Raw genomic sequence first — 20424 nt, 5'->3', positions numbered from 1 at the left:
TGTCTCTGTCGTCTGCCTCATGTCGAGGAACTCCATGGCCAGCTGTTGGAGCTCCACAGTCGGCACGAAATCTGCCCTAAACCAGGCCACAAAGTTTTCCCAAGTCATAGCCTCAATGGCTGAGGCTCCCAAAGAGTCACCGACCGACTCCTACCAATCTCTAGCTCTGTCTCTTAAACATCCCACAACATACCGGACCTTCGAGCCCTCAGGATAGAATCTTATCAACTGGGCAGACTCCATGTATGCAATCCATCTCCCGAAGTCCTTGAAGGAGAGTGTGTGTGTCCCTTGAATTCCTTGAAAGAGAATGTGTGTGTCCTTGAAGTCTAGCGCACCACATCCCCTGAACTCCTTGAAAGAGAGTGTGCGTGTCCCCGTCTGGCTAGATGCCATATCGCTCCTGAACGCCCTGGGGCGATCTTCCATCAACTCGATAATCCCCTCCTTGATCGACCCGAAAATCACCGGGCTCACCTCAAGGATGCCTCTCGTGATCTCTGACGCGATGAACTCGTGCAGTCTCTCATCAACTGGTTCGGATCCCGAACCTGAACCTGATCCTAATCCTGATCCCGGCCCTCCTGCTCCATGTCGCCTAATCATCACCATTCTGAAAAAAAAAACACATAATCTTCAGGTTCATACATAACCTCGAGAGGTCTCATTCATTCTACAAGTTCCCTGGTTCTATCTTAGCTCTCCTTGACTCGAGTACGGATCCTCTGTTTTCAATAGTACGGGCCCATACTACCTTCCACATCTATCCGTACTTTCCTCAAGAACTGCTTCGACTTCACCAAGTCCCTTCTACTACTGTTGCATTCTTTGCTAATCTCATTCTAGGCTTACCCTAGGGTAACTCACCGACCTACTCTCCGCCATTAGCCACATAAGAAATTCCGGTCATCTCTCCCTAACTAGCTCGCGAATACCATTACATATTACTAAGACCAGATAATTCTTCGAATGAGAGGTCTCTCCCTACAACGGTTAGACTCAAACGAGTGCTACGAAGTAAGGCTAAACCTAAGCCTCAGAAATTATTCAGACTTCGTAATATGTGATTTAGTGTATTCGTTTACTAGTTAGTTAAAGATAAGTAGAACTCCTAATAGCACAAAGCAAGCAGCATTTGGGCATTGAATAACCCAAACCAAGCATATGCTATTCATATTATCATATCACTGACTAATCAGTACTATCGTGCAGCTCAAAAAGCACATACAACAGGCATATCAGGCATTTTCCTAGATCCTTATCCCTATTCTAGCATGCAGTTCTCATACACATACAATAGGCATAATGTAACGTCCCAAAATTTAAGACTAAAAATTTCTTTTAATACAATATTACTTAAAGTAAAATCATCGATTCAAAACATAATCAAAGTAATAGTTTTCAAAACACATGTTCATTATCAGAGTAAAACCTTTCCAGGCTGACAAATCTATGGTGTGTGCCATACGATCACCCCGAGCTCCATCATCAGCTACCGGTAGTACCTGAAACCAAAACTGAAAACCGTAAGCACGAAGCTTAGTGAGTTCCCCACTCTACCACATACCATGCATAATCACATACCGCACTTACTGGGCCACGCCCGCTAACCGAGGCCTCGCCCCCTACCTCGGGCCTCGCCCATTACAACGGCCCCGCCGCTCCAGGCCCCGCCTGGCTTCGAGCCCTGCTCGGATACAGATCTGTTTCACTTAGGCCTCGCCTGTCTCAGGGCCTCGCCCACTAACACATAATCACACATAATCATATTACAACACATAAGCTAAACACCTGCTAACGGATTCTGTCCAAAGGCCTCGCCTATCCTGGGCCTCGCCCTTATCCTGCTACTGATGAATCATGGAACCTCGTCCATACTCCTACCGATAGTGAGATACGAGCCCAGCCCACACTCACCCCTTCCTAACTTGGGCCTCGCCCCTGATCTGCTGCTAATGAGATGTGAAACACCGTCCACACCCTGCTATTGGTGAGATACGGGACCTCGCCCACACTCACCTCCCTACCAGGCACATACAAGTATCACACAGACAGCAAGTATAAACTATCACGTTAACCATTCCTTGTGTACCCGCCCGCTAACATTGGGACTCGTCCTGAATATCATACTAGCATGCTATGCCTAGGGCTAACCCTCAGGTCTTCTGCACATAGCTACATGGGCCGACATTGTGGCCGTAGACCCATTCACACAAAGGGAAACTCACCTGCACTGGCTGAACTTGCTGATGATCCCACTAGCTGCTACCCGACCACTCACTGAACTCCTGCTCTACTAGCTTCCCGAGCTATCAATATCAATGCAACACTTAGTCTAACTGACCCCCGACAGTTAACCAAGTCAATTCTGGTCTAAGTCAAGGTCCTGGTCAAAGTCAACCTTTCCAGGTCAACCCTACTCGCCGAGTCCACTTACTGACTCGCCGAGTTCATATACTCAGGGTCCTTCCATTCGTGACATGACTCGCCGAGTCCAACGATTTCCGAGTCCTGACCTGACCAACTCGTTGAGTCTCCACCCGACTCACTGATTCGAGTCTCAACTCGAAGGGTTTGGGGCTTCGCGACCTGACTCGCCGAGTCCAAGAACAGACTCGCCGAGTACCAGACAATCTTCATCCAACTCGCCGAGTTCATGCCTAACATCATCCGACTCGAAGAGCTGTTCATCCCACTCGTCGAGTTCCTTCTCATCTTCATGCTACTCGCCGAGTCCACTCGAAGGACTCGCCGAGTCCATTCAGATCTACATACATGCAGAGGACTTTTGAGTCATGCATGGACTCCAAACTGTAGATCTACCCTTCCCAAGCCTATCCCCCACGTAAAGTTGCAAACTTTACATGTAGAGATGGAGATCTAGGAAAAATACACCATAAACTAGGGTTTAAGGCCAAGGGGCTTCAAAATCGACTCAAGGGCTGATACTTTATGCTTCTCCAGTCATAACACACTTGGATCTGAAGTAGCAACTCCAGATCCGGCTTCTAACTCATGAGGGTGGCTAACCATGGCTTAAAAACCCCCAAATCTCACAACTATAGAAGATCTAAAGGAGAGAAACGACTTAATACCTTCAATGTCTCAGAAAGGTTCCCCAATCTTCAGATCCGAGGCCAATCCTTGAAGCCTCAACGATTTCCCCTTCTTCTTCTTCCTTCAAAACACTCAATATGGCTTGGGAGCTTGAATGGGAAACAATGGGGCTTGGGGTTCGATGCTCTGGGTGCAAGAGGCAGTAAAGGGACCCTAGGAAGGAGATTAAGGCGTTTATAAAGGCTCCAAGTCCCGAATTTAGGGTTTTCCTCGCACAGACCAGACTCGTCGAGTCACCTTGGCCGACTCGCCGAGTCGGTCACTAACTCCTCGACCCGGATCCCGCTCGGACTCGCCGAGTTCCTCCTTGGACTCCCCGAGTCGCCCCTTAAAATTAGGGTTTTCTTTCCTTTCTTGGCCTTCCAAACTTTGGGTGTTACAACTCTCCCCCACTTAAACTAAACTTCGTCCTCGAAGTTTGCTATGGCCCACCGACTGTGATCCGCCCCTAATACCCAACCAATTTTCCAACACCAGCTACCTTCCCTCGCTGGCCTTCCGCTCGGTCATTCCAACTAACATTAATCCTTGCAGATGATCATCTCGGGTCAATCCTGACCTTGAACATTCTGGAAACACAACTTACTCAACTGACAATCCTTCTGGTACTCACCGAGCACTGCACTGAACCCATAGGGGTTCTCCCTTTCCTCCCTTGCACGATTTCCTGGCTTGCCCCAAGGCAAGGCTCCATAACCGCCTATTTCCTCTGCCACGGTGAAGACCCTATCTTCACCAATTCTATTACTCCCGCTACTTCCAGTACGGGTCATTATCGCCAGTAGGGGACGGGGTCCCAGTCAGTTTTTGGACTTCGGTCCGATGCAGGGGACGGGGTCCCAGATAGTTAGTTCGGACTTCGGTCCGATGCAGGGGACGGGGTCCCAATCAGTGGGCAAGGCCCAGTATGTGCTTTATATGTATTGTATGGTATGTGGTAGTTTGGGGGAGCTCACTAAGCTTCATGCTTACAGTTTCAGTTTTGGTTTCAGGTACTTCCGCAAGCAAAGGGAAGAGCTCGGGATGATGGCATCGCACACACCACAGCTTCAGTTTTGTCCTGGGAGTTGATTCAGTTTCTTGATATGTTTGGATACAGTAGTGATACAATTTTTCTCACAGTATTTTATTATGGTTTTTGAAACACGCAACGTATGGTTTTATTATGTGATACTCAATTTCGTGGTTTTTGTTATTATAAAAATTGAAATTTTTGGGTCGTATTTTTGGGTCGTTTCAAGTTGGTATCAGAGCCTTGGTTTGAGGGATTCGGATACACCTCCGGGTGTATCTGAACTAAAACTAAGGGAATGATAAAAAGATTTTCAAAAAAAAAAAAAAAGGAAAAATGTTTTCGAATGAAATTTTGAAAAGCACTTAGAAAGAAAAGAATTTTTAAACAAGATAAGGGTGTGGTGCATGCGATCAGCCGAGCTCAAGTAAGTACTCCCAAATTACCCATACAAGTTTTATTATTATGATTAATTGTTCCAGTTTCAGTAGAACAACATGTTAGTATAGGACTAAGGATCTAGGAGGATGCCTTATGTGCCTGCTATATGTGTTTCAGCTTTATGAGAATTGCATGCTAGTATTGAGTAGACAGCAGTAGGATAGCCTGTTTAGGTTATGCCTGGTAGCACGAGCTTAGCATTGTATGCTAGTACAGTTTCTCGTTATGAGAGTAGATTTGCTTGAGTAGTTTCCGGTGTCCGAATGCTGCTTGCTTCGTGCTTTGTAGAACTCTTGGTGATGAGAGTTAGCCGTTAGATGAATACGTCACGTCACATGTGATCATGGTTGAATAATCTCAGAGTATTGGATTTAGACCTATTGTGCAGCTCTTGTTTGAGTCTAACCGTTAGAGGGACGAGCCTTTTACTCGAAGGATTATCCGAGCCTCATCACATGTGATGGTATTCAGGTGATGGCTAATTAGCATTACAAGGAGGCCTTCAGCAGCTGAGGACTGGTTTGAGTGGAGTCAGAGATTTCCCTAGGGCAAGCCTAGGATGAGAGTAGCAGAGATCAGTAGTAGTAGAAGTGACTTGGTGGAGTCAAGGAAGTTCTTGAGGAAAGTACGGATAAATGTGGAAGGTAGTATGGGCCCGTACTACTGAAAGCAGAGGTGCCGGGGAGGGATCAGGATCAGGCTCGGGGGACGAGCGCATAATTGAGCAGACCAGAGAGTTTCTTTCTTTAGAGATTACTCGTATCATTTTAGAGCAGACTCCTGTGATCTTCGGTTCGATCAAGGAGGGTATCCTAGAGCTGATGGATGAGAGGTTGGGCACCTTCCGCGCCGAGGTGGTGGCCATGATGAGGTCGCGCACACTTACGTTCACGGAGTTCAGGGCATGTGGAGCTCCAGACTATCACGGGGCGCGGGACCCCATAGCGAGTACTAGATGGTTGGCGGATGTGGCCAACGCATTCCGCACGAGCAGGTGTCCCGAGGGGGACAAGGTTAGATTGGCGTCCTGTCTTCTGAAGGACAGGGCACGGGATTGGTGGGAGGAGGTCGGACATACCATTGGAGATGATGCAGCGTTGGATGCTATGACCTGGGCTGATTTCTCTATTAGGTTCAGAGCGGAGTTTGCACCAGTTATTGAGGTGCAGCAGTTAGCCAGAGAGTTTCAGGACCTCACCCAGACTACAGAGACTATGGCGGAGATCACCGCCAAGTTCAGGGAGAGGGCTCTTCTTGTTCCTCAGTATACAGCCGATGAGGAGATGAAGAAGGCCCGTTATCATGAGATGTTGCGGAGCGATATCCGCCAGTTTGTGAGCCGGTCCAGCTGTAAAACGCTGGATGACATGATTGCTAGGGCTCGAGAGAGGGAGATTGATCTCGAGATGGAGAAGAAGAGGAAACCGGAGGCGGTTTCGGGTTCAGGAGGTTCGGGCAAAAAGCCCAAGGTTTCAGATCACAGATCCAGGATTCAGCCGAGCCACGGTCGATGTGGAAAGTGTGGGAGGATGCATGATGGGGTGTGCAAGGCAGGGAGTTCCGGCTGCTTCAAGTGTGGTCGGACTGGACATTTGAGCAGGGATTGTACGACCCCTGCTACTGCCATTGCAGCATCAGATCTAATTTGCTTTCAGTGCAATCAGAGGGGACATAAAAAGTCTCAGTGCCCTAGTTTAGCCGCAGTAGGGAAGGTGGCTGCACCTGCCCCTGCTACTTTGAGGATTACAGATGGCCGGCAGGGCCGAGCCGAGGCGCCAGTGGCGAAGAGTAGGGCTTTTCAGATGACAGCAGAAGAGGCGCGAACGACTCCTGATGTGGTGACGGGTATGTATCTTCCCTTCATCTCTATATTATTATTGATTGATTATTGCTTATGACTATATGTTTTATATAGGGTCGTTCTCTGTGAACGACATTTCTGCTATGGTATTATTTGATTCGGGGGCTACCCGATCATTTGTATCGCTTGCGCTTAGCAAGAGATTTAGTAGAGCTCCAGGGGAGCTGGATTGTCCACTAGAGGTTGAGATAGCAGATGACAGGACTGTGAGGGTCGCCAGAGTGCATAGAGGGTGTTCTCTTCAGTTTTTCGACGAGCAGTTTTCGGTGGACCTGGTTCCTATTCCCCTACGAGGGAATAAGGTTATAGTAAGCATGGATTGGCTGAGTCCCAATGGGGCGGTGATTGATTGTGAGCAGCAGCTAGTGAGGGTTCGCACTCCCAGTGGGGGAGAGTTAGTGATTCAGGGCGAGAGGCCACAGCGCGGACCAACCTTTTGTTCCGCCGCGAGAGCGAGACGCTATTTTTAGCAGGGTTGCGCGGGTTATGTAGCTTATGTGTTGGATGCCCGGGAGAAGGGCAAGGCGACAGTTAATGATGTTCCGATAGTGCGAGACTTCCCGGATGTATTTCCCGAGGATTTACCGGGAATACCTCCTGAGAGGCAGGTTGAGTTTAGGATCGACCTGATTCCTGGTGCGGCTCCGATAGCCAAGGCACCGTACCGTCTAGCTCCCCCGAGATGCAGGAGTTGTCTACGCAGCTGCAGGAGCTGCTAGACAAGGGTTTCATTCGGCCGAGCAGTTCGCCTTGGGGAGCGTCGATCCTGTTTGTGAGGAAGAAGGATGGGTCGCACCGTATGTGTATAGATTACCGGGAGTTGAATAAGGTAACGGTGAAGAACCGTTACCCACTTCCGAGGATAGATGATTTGTTTGACCAGCTTCAGGGAGCGTCTTGGTTCTCCAAGATCGATCTACGCTCCGGGTATCATCAGATGCGGGTTAGGGATGAGGATGTGCAGAAGACTGCTTTCAGGACCAGGTATGGTCATTATGAGTTTGTGGTGATGCCATTTGGGCTCACCAATGCTACAGCCGCGTTGATGGATCTCATGAATCGCGTGTGCAGGCCGATGCTGGATCGGTCAGTGATAGAATTCATAGATGACATCTTGGTGTATATCAAGACGCAGGAGCAGCATGAGGAGCACCTGAGGGCGGTGTTGGAAGTTTTGAGGAGGGAGAGACTTTTCGCAAAGTTCTCCAAGTGCGAGTTCTGGTTGCGCGAGGTGCAGTTCCTTGGTCACCTCGTCAACCAGAAGGGTATTTTGGTGGATCCGGCCAAGATAGAGGCCGTGATGCAGTGGGAGGTCCCGAACTCTCCATCCGAGATTTGGAGCTTCCTAGGGTTGGCTGGGTATTACCGGAGGTTCATTCAGGATTTCTCCAAGATAGCAGTGCCGCTCACCCGACTGACCAAGAAGTCGGTGGTATTTCATTGGGGGCCTGAGCAGCAGGCAGCGTTCAAGACCCTCAGACAGAGATTGTGCGAGGCTCCTATCCTTACCTTGCCAAAGGGAGTAGAGGACTTCGTAGTCTACTGTGATGCCTCAATCACAGGTATGGGAGCAGTGTTGATGCAGCGAGGCCATGTGATAGCTTACGCCTCGAGGCAGTTGAAGCCTCACGAGGCTAACTATCCTACCCATGATTTAGAGCTGGGGGCGGCTGTGTTTTCCCTCAAGAATTGGAGACATTATCTTTATGGGGTCCGTTGTACAATCTACACGGATCACAAGAGTTTGAGGTACCTTATGGATCAGCCGAGTCTGAACATGAGGCAGAGGAGGTGGTTGGATGTGCTGAAGGATTATAATTTTGAGATCCTTTACCATCCAGGGAAGGCCAACGTGGTGGCCAACGCCCTAAGCCGCAAAGTGTCGGCAGCCCCTATCAGAAATTTGTGTTTGAGGATGACAGTGATTACTCCGTTGTTGGAGCGGATCAGGGAGGCTCAGGTTGAGGGCCTCAAGGAGGAGAGGCAAAAGTGTGAGAGGATAGTGGGCCGAGTAGCTTCGTTTGATTATGACAGTCGGGGATTGCTGACACTTCGTGGGAGAGTGTAGGTACCATACTGGGGTGGGGTACGGCAGGTGTTGATGGACGAGGCTCATAAGTCTCGATTTTCTATCCACCCAGGGGCGACGAAGATGTATAGAGATCTTCGACCCGATTATTGGTGGCCCTGCATGAAGCGGGATGTCGCTTAGTATGTTGAGAGATGCCTGACCTGTAGGAAGGTCAAGGCGGAGCACCAGAGGCCCCACGGCAAGATGCAGCCATTAGACATTCCCGTGTGGAAATGGGAGGACATCACCATGGATTTTATCACCAAGCTTCCCAGGACCGCACGAGGGGTAGATTCGATATGGGTAGTAGTGGATCGGTTGACGAAGAGTGCTCATTTTATCCCGATCCAGGAGAGTATATCGGCAGAAAAGTTAGCCGATATCTATGTGCATGAGATCGTGGCACGTCATGGAGTGCCGGTATCGGTGGTGTCAGACCGAGATGTCTGTTTTACATCCAGATTCTGGAAGCGGTTTCATGACGAGATGGGTACTCGTCTTCATTTCAGCACCGCTTTCCACCCTCAGACGGACGGGCAGAGCGAGAGGACGATTCAGACTCTCGAGGGCATGCTCACGGCATGTGTTCTAGACTTCGGTGGCAGTTGGGATACGTATCTTCCGTTAGCGGAATTTTCGTATAACAACAGTTATCATGCGAGCATTGATCGACCTCCCTTTGAGATGCTTTATGGGAGGAAGTGTAGGACCCCGATTTGTTGGGGCGAGGTCGGTCAGCGGGTCATTGGGAGCACAGAGGTGGTGCTCAAGACGACCGAGTTGATTCAGCACATCCGTAGTAGACTGCAGACTGCGCAGAGTCGGCAGAAGCGCTACGCCGACAGGAGGCGTTCAGACTTGGAGTTTCAGGTAGGCGATATGGTCCTTCTGAAGTTCTCACCCTGGAAAGGTGTCATCAGGTTTCGGAAGAGGGGCAAGCTGGGCCCCAGGTTCATTGGTCCTTTTAGGGTTTTGGCCCGAGTGGGTCGGGTTGCTTATCGATTGGATCTTCCAGTAGAGCTTAGCCAGATCCACAACACTTTCCATGTGTCTCAGTTGAGGAAGTGTTTGGTGGATGAGTCAGCAGTTGTTCCCCTAAAGGATATTTAGGTTGATAGCAGCCTGAATTATATTGAGAGGCCGGTCGTAATTCTGGACCGGAAGACAAAGACCTTGAGGAACAATGCAATTCAGTTAGTGAAGGTGCAGTGGCAGCATCGGAAGGGTCTGAGTGGACGTGGGAGGCTGAGGAGGAAATGAGAAAGCACTACCCGGAGTTATTTGCAGATTCAGCCGTAGCAGACTTCGAGGACGAAGTCTGAGACAAGTGGGGGAGAATTGTAACGTCCCATCTCTGGTATGTTGTTTCCGTGGCATTTATTTAGAAGTTTTCTAGAGGGACTCGGCGAGTCTATGGCCTGACTCGTTGAGTAGGGTCGAGTTTTCAAGAACGTGTTAGTCGGTGACTCGGCGAGTCCATATTCGGGACTCGGCGAGTTTGCCTGCCAGGTAGAAACCCTAAATCCTCGGGTTTGCACCCTATTTAAACCACCTTATGAGCCCCCAAACTCGTCCCCTTCACCCTCAAAGCATCATTTAGCAAACCCTAATCATTTCCTTGAGTAATTATGCATTTCTTGTGTGAATCTTGAAGTTTTGAAGAGAAGAAGGAGACTAGATCCAAAGGAGAAGAAGAAGATCCGCGGTCTTGCACCCATTTCAGAGTTTATTGAGGTATTAACCGAATTCCTGCTATTTCTATGATTGATTTCTCTTTAACAAGCATATTTAGCCTCTTTTAGCCATTTCTTAGCTTGTTCTTAGTAGAGAGATCACATTAGATTGATTAGCCTTGGGATCTAGCCTTGTTTCAGTTCCAAAATCGTAGATCTATCACCTTTATGGAGCCATATGAACAACTCGGCGAGTCGTTCTTCGGACTCGGCGAGTCAGGTCGCGAGTCCCCGATCTTTACCCCCTTGAGTGATTCCGAGTGGAGGCCAGTGAGCAGTAGGATGGACTCAGTGAGTCGGAGGTTAGACTCAGTAATGGAGGGACTCAACGAGTTGTTCATACAACTCGGCGAGTCCAAGACAATCTTCTTAGATCGAAGAACAACTCGTCGAGTTGTTCATATGACTCCACGAGCCGGATGCAGATTGCCCGAGCTTTTGAATCAAGAGGGTACTCGTCGAGTCGATGTTGTGCTCGATGAGTAGCCACGAGTAGGGTTGAGAAGTGAGACTAGAGACTCGGCAAGTTGGAGGCCCAACTTGGCGAGTCAGGTCAACTGTAGGTTGACTTTGACCAGGAGAGTTGACTTTGACCAAGGGTAAAAGAGTCATTTTACCCCAGTGCAGTGATTAGCATTTGATTGAGTGTGTTTATGGATTTGTAGCCGGGGAGATACCGGAGCAGCAGCAGTTGGCTTCCAGAGCCATACACACAGCAGCCAGTTCACGATGTGAGTTTCCTTCCAGTAGGAACGGGTCCAAGGCCACAATGCCGGCCCGTTCAGTTAGCAGTAGTTTCTGGACTTCGGTCCAATGCAGTCGTTAGTATGTTTGACGCCTCCGTGGCTCAGACAGGATTTATGTGTTTATGCTAGTTGATATGTTATGCTATGTTGTGTTCAGTTAGTCCGGACTTCGGTCCGATGCAGGGGACGGGGTCCCAGTCAGTTTCGGACTTCGGTCCGATGTAGGGGACGGGGTCCCAGTCAGTTTCGGACTTCGGTCCGATGTAGGGGACGGGGTCCCAGTCAGTTTTCGGACTTCGGCCCGATGCAGGGGACGGGGTCCCAGATAGTTAGTCCAGACTTCGGTCCGATGCAGGGGATGGGGTCCCAATCAGTGGGCAAGGCCCAGTATGTGCTTTATATGTATTGTATGGTATGTGGTAGTTTGGGGGAGCTCACTAAGCTTCATGCTTACAGTTTCAGTTTTGGTTTCAGGTACTTCCACAAGCAAAGGGAAGAGCTCGGGATGATGGCATCGCACACACCACAGCTTCAGTTTTGTCCTGGGAGTTGATTCAGTTTCTTGATATGTTTGGATACAGTAGTGATACAGTTTTTCTCACAGTATTTTATTATGGTTTTTGAAACACGCAACGTATGGTTTTATTATGTGATACTCAGTTTCGTGGTTTTTGTTATTATAAAAATTGAAATTTTTGGGTCGTATTTTTGGGTCGTTTCACTACCCCTTGCTGCTCAATACTCAAAAGAGATCCCGATCTTTGCTACCATTCCATAATCCATCTACTGAGGAACCCAAGCCCGCCGTAGCTAGGGATTTAACCAATCCATCTCTAACACTATACCACTCCGAACTAGCGAGACGTACCAAATCCCGCCCAAGCATGCTACAGTTACTGTATCCTTCGAAACCTTCTTCAATAGAGCACATCCCCTAACTACCATACAAATATCCAAGGTATGCAGATGGCATATAACTCGATCACAATCAACCGCACAAAAATAAAATACTTTTACCGATAATGATGCAGAACCATAACAATATAATCATGCACAAATAAAAGAATTGAAAATGGAAATTGCATACCTGCAACGTCCGGCGTTGCTCGCGTCTCCAAGGTCGTCATCTGAAAAGCCCTGCTCCCTGCTGCAGGTGCCTCTACCCGTCCCTGACGGCCATCCGTGATCCTCAAGGTTGCAGGGGCGGGTGCCATCAACCGTCCTACCGAAAACAAACTGGGACACTGGGCCTTCTTGTGGCCCCGCTGGTTGCAATGAAAACATATCAAGTCGGATCCCTGTGTGGTGGTAACAGTACAATCCCTGCTGAAACGACCAGTCCGACCGCGCTTGAAGCAGCCAGACTCACCACCGCTACCACTCCTGCACGCGCCCCCGTGCGTCCTGCCACACTTTCCGCACCGACTGTGGTCCTGATAATCCTTCGATCTCGAATCCGATCCCTTGGGCCTTTTGCCCGAACCTGCAGCTACTTGAACCTCATCCGGCTTCCTCTTCCGGATCTGCTCCAAATCAATTTCCCTCTCTCTAGCCTGAGAAATCATATCTTCCAGTGTCTTGCAACTGGATCTGCTCACGAACTCCCTGATGTCATCCCTCAACATCTCATGGTATCGGGCCTTCTTCATCTCCTCGTCTGCGACATACTGCGGTACAAGAAGAGCCCTCTCCCTGAACTTGGCGGTGATATCCAACACAGTCTCAGTGGTCTGCGTCAAATCCTGAAACTCCCGTGCCAACTGCTGCACCTCAATAATCGGCGAAAACTCCGCCCTGAACCTGGCCGAGAAATCGCTCCAAGTCATCACATCCAACGCGGCATCATCCCCCAAAGCATGACCAATCTCCTCCCACCAATCCCTCGCTCTGTCCTTCAGAAGACAGGAAGCGAGTCTAACCTTGTCCCCCTCGGGACACTTGCTCGTACGAAAAGCGTTGGCAACATCAGCCAACCATCTGCTGCTAGCAATGGGGTCCCTAGCCCCATGATAATTTGGTGCCCCGCAGGCCCTGAACTCTCGAAATGTCAAGGTACGCGCTCCCAACAAAGCCATCATCTCGGTACGGAAGGCTCCCAGCCTCTCATCCAAGATCTCCCGTATACCCTCCTTGACCGTGCCAAAAATCACAAGAGTCTGAGATAGAATACTGCGCGTAACCTCAGCTGATATTAACTCTCTCATCCGCCCCTCGAGCTGCTCGGCCCCTGAACCCGAGCCTAATCCCTCTCCGGCGACTGATCCGCCCACTGGTCTCTCTCGCAACGTCACCATGCTGAAACATATAACACAACCACTATCAAAATACTCATTACTGCTGTGAGACCAACACACCCTACCGGTTCCCAGTCTTGTCTCGGCCTTTCCCGAATCAAGTACGGATCCTCTGCTTTCAGTAGTACGGGCCCATACTACCTTCCACATCTATCCGTACTTTCCTCAGGAATTGCTTTGACTCCACCAGGTCCCTTATCCACTAATACTACTCCCAACACTATCTCATCCTAGGCTTACCCTAGGGAAACCTCTGACTCAACTCAAACCAGTCCTCAGCTGCTGAAGGTCTCCTTGGGATGCCAATTAGCCATCCCCTGGATACCATCACATGCGACGAGGCTCAGATAATCCTTCAAGTAAAAGACTCGTCCCTACAACGGTTGGACTCAAACAAGAGCTGCGTAATAGGACCAAATCCAGCACTCTGAGATTATTCAACCCTGATCGCATGTGACGTGTTGTATCCACCTAATGGCTAACTCCCATCACTCAGAATCCCACAATGCACAAAGCAAGTAGCATTCGAACAAGGGAAAATCTAACCATAACATACTCAAGCAATCATATCCACATAGCAAGAATCTGAACTAGCATGCAACACAAACTCATAAACTCAGGCATAACCTAAACAGGCTATCCTACTACTGTCTAATCAGCACTATCATGCAGCTCAAAAGCACAAATAACAGGCACATAAGACATCATCCCAAGATCCTTAGTCCTATTCTAGCATGTTGTTCTATTAACTAGTAATCATAACATAAACTTGTATGGGTATTTTGGGGTACTTACTTGAGCTCGGCTGATTGCATGCACCACACCCCTTTTCTCTTTTCAAAGTTCGTTTCCTTCTGAATTCTTTTTGCATTTCTAAAACTGTTTTTCGTTCTCAAAATTCTTTTTACAAAACTGTCTTTTTCATTTTTGAAAACTGTTTATCCGAACCCTCAGTTTGAGTTCAGGCACACCCAAGAGTATGCCCGAATCCCTCAAACCAAGGCTCTAATACCAACTTGTAACGTCCCAAAATTTAAGACTAAAAATTTCTTTTAATACAATATTACTTAAAGTAAAATCATCGATTCAAAACATAATCAAAGTAATAGTTTTCAAAACACATGTTCATTATCAGAGTAAAACATTCCCAGACTGACAAATCTATAGTGTGTGCCATGCGATCACCCCGAGCTCCATCATCGACTACCGGTAGTACCTGAAACCAAAACTGAAAACCGTAAGCACGAAGCTTAGTGAGTTCCCCACTCTACCACATACCATTCATAATCACATACTGCACATACTGGGTCACGCCCGCTATCCGAGGCCTCGCCCCCTACCTCGGTCCTCGCCCGTTACAACGGCCCCGCCGCTCCAGGCCCCGCTCGGATACAGATCTGTTTCACTTAGGCCTCGCCCACTAACACATAATCACACATAATCATATTACAACACATAAGCTAAACACCTGCTAACGGATTCTGTCCAAAGGCCTCGCCTATCCTGGGCCTCGCCCTTATCCTGCTACTGATGAATCATGGAACCTCGTCCATACTCCTACCGATAGTGAGATACGGGCCCAGCCCACACTCACCCCTTCCTAACTTGGGCCTCGCCCCTGATCTGCTGCTAATGAGATGTGAAACACCGTCCACACCCTGCTATTGGTGAGATACGGGACCTCGCCCACACTCACCTCCCTACCAGGCACATACAAGTATCACACAGACAGCAAGTATAAACTATCACGTTAACCATTCCTTGTGTACCCGCCCGCTAACATTGGGACTCGTCCTGAATATCATACTAGCATGCTATGCCTAGGGCTAACCCTCAGGTCTTCTGCACATAGCTACATGGGCCGACATTGTGGCCGTAGACCCATTCACACAAAGGGAAACTCACCTGCACTGGCTGAACTTGCTGATGATCCCACTAGCTGCTGCCCGACCACTCACTGAACTCCTGCTCTACTAGCTTCCCGAGCTATCAATATCAATGCAACACTTAGTCTAACTGACCCCCGACAGTTAACCAAGTCAATTCTGGTCTAAGTCAAGGTCCTGGTCAAAGTCAACCTTTCCAGGTCAACCCTACTCGCCGAGTCCACTTACTGACTCGCCGAGTTCATATACTCAGGGTCCTTCCATTCGTGACATGACTCGCCGAGTCCAACGATTTCCGAGTCCTGACCTGACCAACTCGCTGAGTCTCCACCCGACTCACTGATTCGAGTCTCAACTCGAAGGGTTTGGGGCTTCGCGACCTGACTCGCCGAGTCCAAGAACAGACTCGCCGAGTACCAGACAATCTTCATCCAACTCGCCGAGTTGTTCTTCCAACTCGCCGAGTTCATGCCCAACATCATCCGACTCGACGAGCTGTTCATCCCACTTGTCGAGTTCCTTCTCATCTTCATGCTACTCGCCGAGTACACTCGAAGGACTCGCCGAGTCCATTCAGATCTACATACATGCAGAGGACTTTTGAGTCATGCATGGACTCCAAACTGTAAATCTAGCCTTCCCAAGCCTATCCCCCACGTAAAGTTGCAAACTTTACGTGTAGAGATGGAGATCTAGGCAAAATACACCATAAACTAGGGTTTAAGGCCAAGGGGCTTCAAAATCGACTCAAGGGCTGATACTTTATGCTTCTCCAGTCCATAACACACTTGGATCTGAAGTAGCAACTCCAGATCCGGCTTCTAACTCATGAGGGTGGCTAACCATGGCTTAAAAAGTCCCAAATCTCACAACTATAGAAGATCTAAAGGAGAGAAACGACTTAATACCTTCAATGTCTCAGAAAGGTTCCCCAATCTTCAGATCCAAGGCCAATCCTTGAAGCCTCAATGATTTCCCCTTCTTCTTGTTCCTTCAAAACACTCAATATGGCTTGGGAGCTTGAATGGGCAACAATGGGGCTTGGGGTTCGATGCTCTGGGTGCAAGAGGCAATAAAGGGACCCTAGGAAGGAGATTAAGGCGTTTATAAGGGCTCCAAGTCCCGAATTTGGGGTTTTCCTCGCACAGACCAAACTCGCCGAGTCACCTTGGCCGACTCTCCGAGTCGGTCACTAACTCCTCGACCCGGATCCCGCTCGGACTAGCCGAGTTCCTCCTTGGACTCCCCGAGTCGCCCCTTAAAATTAGGGTTTTCTTTCCTTTCTTGGCCTTCCAAACTTTGGGTGTTACACATAAAGGCATCCTTCCTAGATCCTTAGCCCTAATCTAGCATGCAGTTCTCATAATCATATTATATCATAACATAAAATGTATGGGTATCTTGGGGAAAACTTACTTGAGCTCGGCCGGTTGCACGCATCACAATCCTTGTTCTTTCTCAAAACTCTTTATTTTTAACTTTTGGAAAAACTATTTCCTTTGTAAAAATATTTCAAACCCTTAATTTGAGTTCAGACACCCCCAAAGGTTTGTCTGAATCCCTCAAACCAAGGCTCTGATACCAACTTGTAACATCCCAAAAATCATGACCAAAAATTTTATTTTTAATTATATTACTTATAAAATTGTTTACTAAAAAACATCATCGATATCATACCAAACCATAATCCCATAAGTCAAATACCATAAAACATGTCATAGAATAATAATAATGTCAGAGTACAATCCCAAGAACATCATAGTGCGGAAATCATGTGTGCGATGCGCTGCTATCGTGCCGACTCCTTTCCCTTCGAAGAGGAAGTACCTGAAACCAAAACTGAAAACTGTAAGCACGAAGCTTAGTGAGTTCCCCCATCATACCACATACACATAAGGCCAGTCCCTCGGTATCTTTCAAATGATATCTAGCTGGCATGAATGGGAGTTAGGCTCCCTTTCGTTATCTTTCAACCGGTAGTCGGGAGCTAATCTCCCCTTCGGTATCTTACAACCGGTAACCAGGAGCTAACCTCCCCTTCGGTATCTTTCAATCGGTAGCTAGGAGCTAACCTCTCATTCGATATCTTTCAACCGGTAACTGGGGACTATTTCACCCCCTACTACTACCACATAATAACATATCATGAACATATAGGTAGGCATGCATGGGTGCTGCCTACCCCTTCGGTATCTTTCAACCGGTAACTGGGGACTGTTCCGCCCCTACTACTACTAACACATATATCATCCTAACACATAATCGTAATAGATAGCAACATACTAGATAATTATCACAAAGAAAATCATCTCTACTATAATGTCTTACTAGTGAGCCGACCTTGGTGCCTTAGACCCACTTCTACTGGAAGGTAACTCACCTCAGCGTCGTAAAGTTTGAACTATCCTCGTTGCCGAGATCAACTCCTCTCAGCTACTACACATAACAACCTTCCTTAATTTACCATTACATACTCTTAACCCTTTCAAGGGTTACTCAGGTCAAAGTCAAAGTCAAAGTCAAGGTCAACACCTTGGTCAAAGTCAACTCTGGGTCAAAGTCAACATTTGGTTGACTCAACTCGCCGAGTTCCATAATCCTTAAAACGCTAAAACTTCGACCCTTCTCGCCAAGTCTTGCAAGAGCTCGCCGAGTTCTCCTTTAATAAAGTTGGGACCTTCTACACCTGACTTGCTGAGTTCATCCTTGAACTCGTCGAGTTCATCTTCATCCGAGTTAAAGTGTTTAGTCCTTGACTCGCCGAGTTCTCCTTAAACTCGTCGAGTTCTTCTTCATATAATTGGGATAATGCCTTGAACTCACCGAGTTCATCCTTGAACTCGTCGAGTATGTTGTTCTTCAGGTCCATAGTCATGTTCATCTTGTTGAGTCCCCTCCTAGACTCAACCAGATTCCTCAGGAACAGAAAAGGTTAGGGAACCAATACCCGACTCGCCGAGTCCTATAAACAACTCAGCGAGTCCCCCAAGATCCATGTCCTCACAATCGGTTTCAGTTGAGTTCATTGCATCCAAAATGTAGATCTGACCTCCTACGATCGATTTAACACGTAAAGTCACGAACTTTACATCAATGCATGGGTTTTCAAGCCTAAAAGGTCCAAAAATGGAGTCTACAAAATGCATGGGGTTCTTATGGCAATAAAGTCAGCACCTTTATGCCATGAGAACCCTCCTAGGTTCAAGATCTGAAGTCATCACTCTATATTACGCTCTAAACCTGAAGGTGACTTAGAAATGACCCAAAAATGAGAAGATTCAAGCCCTAAAAAGGATCTATCAAATGGAAAGTCAAGGTTGAAGCTTTTTACCTTGAATGAGCTGGAAATGAAGCAAAACCTCTAGATCTACTTGCTTCTTCTGGAACCCTCAAGCTTCCACTTCTTTCTTCAAGCTTCAAACAACCAAAAACACACAAAAATGGCTTAAGGACACTCCAAATGCTTTAGGGTTTCGAGTTAGGGCTTTCCCGGACAATGAGAGACGATAGAGGCTGAAATGGGACAAGTTAAGGCGTTTAAATAGGGTGCAAACCCTAAATATTAGTGTTTCATCCATGCAATCCTAATCGTCTAGTCGGGATCCCGACTCATCGAGTAGGTTACTTAAAACCCGCGTCCAGAATCCAGTCTACTCGACCAGTTGGGCCTCCAACTCGTTGAGTCCCAGTGTAGAACATGCAATTACTTAAACTTAAAATATGTACTGGGAACTGGGTGTTACAAATTGTTTGGGATGAGTATGTATGGGTGAAATGTTTTATAGATACCTAAGTTAAGGATATATCTGTATTGTTTGGTAATAGTTGGTTTCCCAAGCTTGATAATTATAAGTTATTATTATAATAATATTATGGGGTTAAAAACCCTATATGTCTCACCAGGTTTCACAACCTCACCTACTAAATTTATATGCATAGCAAGTTACAAGGATAAAGCTTTTGGAACTTGATTAGGATGCCGAGTGATTTAAGAGACAGTCTGCATTAGTGTCAGGACCATTACGTCTTTTATGTTATAACAATGTTGTGTATTAATTATGACATCTTAGAGTTTTTGTATTTTGAAACAACATCTTTACTCGAAGATATATTTATAAAACCGAACAGGATTTTAAAGGTGAAGAAAAGTTTTTTATTTTATTTTATTTTATTTTATTTTTATTTATTTATTTATTGTTATGAAAAATAGGGGATGTCACACGAACCAACATGTTAAGCTTTCGATTCAAAACTCTATAATCCTTCCTCGTCATTGACAATGACTCAGTCTCCTTATCTTATTTACTTTTATCATCTAAAGGCGAAGGAGCCAAGATAGGAGTAACAAAATCTTCAAAATTAGTACCACCAAAATTCGTATTCATCCCATCATCTACCACAAACCCTCTATCATGATTCTGAACTTGAGTATCTAGCTTATTAACCAAAGGGTCAACTATGGGCGTGATGATAACTGAAGTGGTTGTAGAGATGACAAAAGGTGTATGAATGCAAGAATGAATATGGACAATGGTAGTGGCAGCTTGGAAAGCATCTAATTAGAATCGAAAAGCTTTTTAAGTCTTCAGATAGCGAAAAGAAAGGTAGTGCATGATTTTTTTTGGGAGCGGTTCAGCCTTTTAGGGACTGATCTCGGAATGGTTCGTTATTTTTGGGACCCATCTCTTTTTGGTTTGGTCTCGTTTGGTTCGATTTTGATTTTTTTACTAGTTTGAGATGGATCTTTTTGTTTATGTCTAATTGCACCTGCATATTCTCTCAGCCGTGGTTGTTAAAGCTTCAATCTTGATTTTAAGATCTTACGATTTTAATATCGTACGAGTGAAAAACGATCCCCATGACACTACGATACCTATCTCACCTATGTAGTTTTATTATCTGGTCAAGTATGAAAAGTTCATCTAGTAAACTCTAATTAAGTATCGAATGTTGCAAGTAGTTTCGTAAAGCATCGTCATTTCATCAAATCATTCTGAATTAGACAGAAAACACTCATAATAATCACTTTGATATCTTAAGTCTTTAGTTGTACATGATCACAATTTTTTTTAGTAAAATGTTTTCTTCTTAAATTTTACGATTTCTAACAACAAAAATTATATAGTTAATGCTTAAGATGTTACGGTTAATTATACTATCAAAGTCTTAATTAACATTAAGAAATAATAACTTCACACCTAAGACATGGAGCAAATTTGAAAATAATGAGTTTATTTTTAATTATAGGATCTTCTATTTTACA

This window comes from Lactuca serriola, chromosome 6, assembly GCF_051521515.1.
Source record: "Lactuca serriola cultivar US96UC23 chromosome 6, Lser_US96UC23_V15, whole genome shotgun sequence".
Classification (NCBI taxonomy): Eukaryota; Viridiplantae; Streptophyta; class Magnoliopsida; order Asterales; family Asteraceae; genus Lactuca; species Lactuca serriola.
This window is presented reverse-complemented; position numbering follows the sequence as displayed.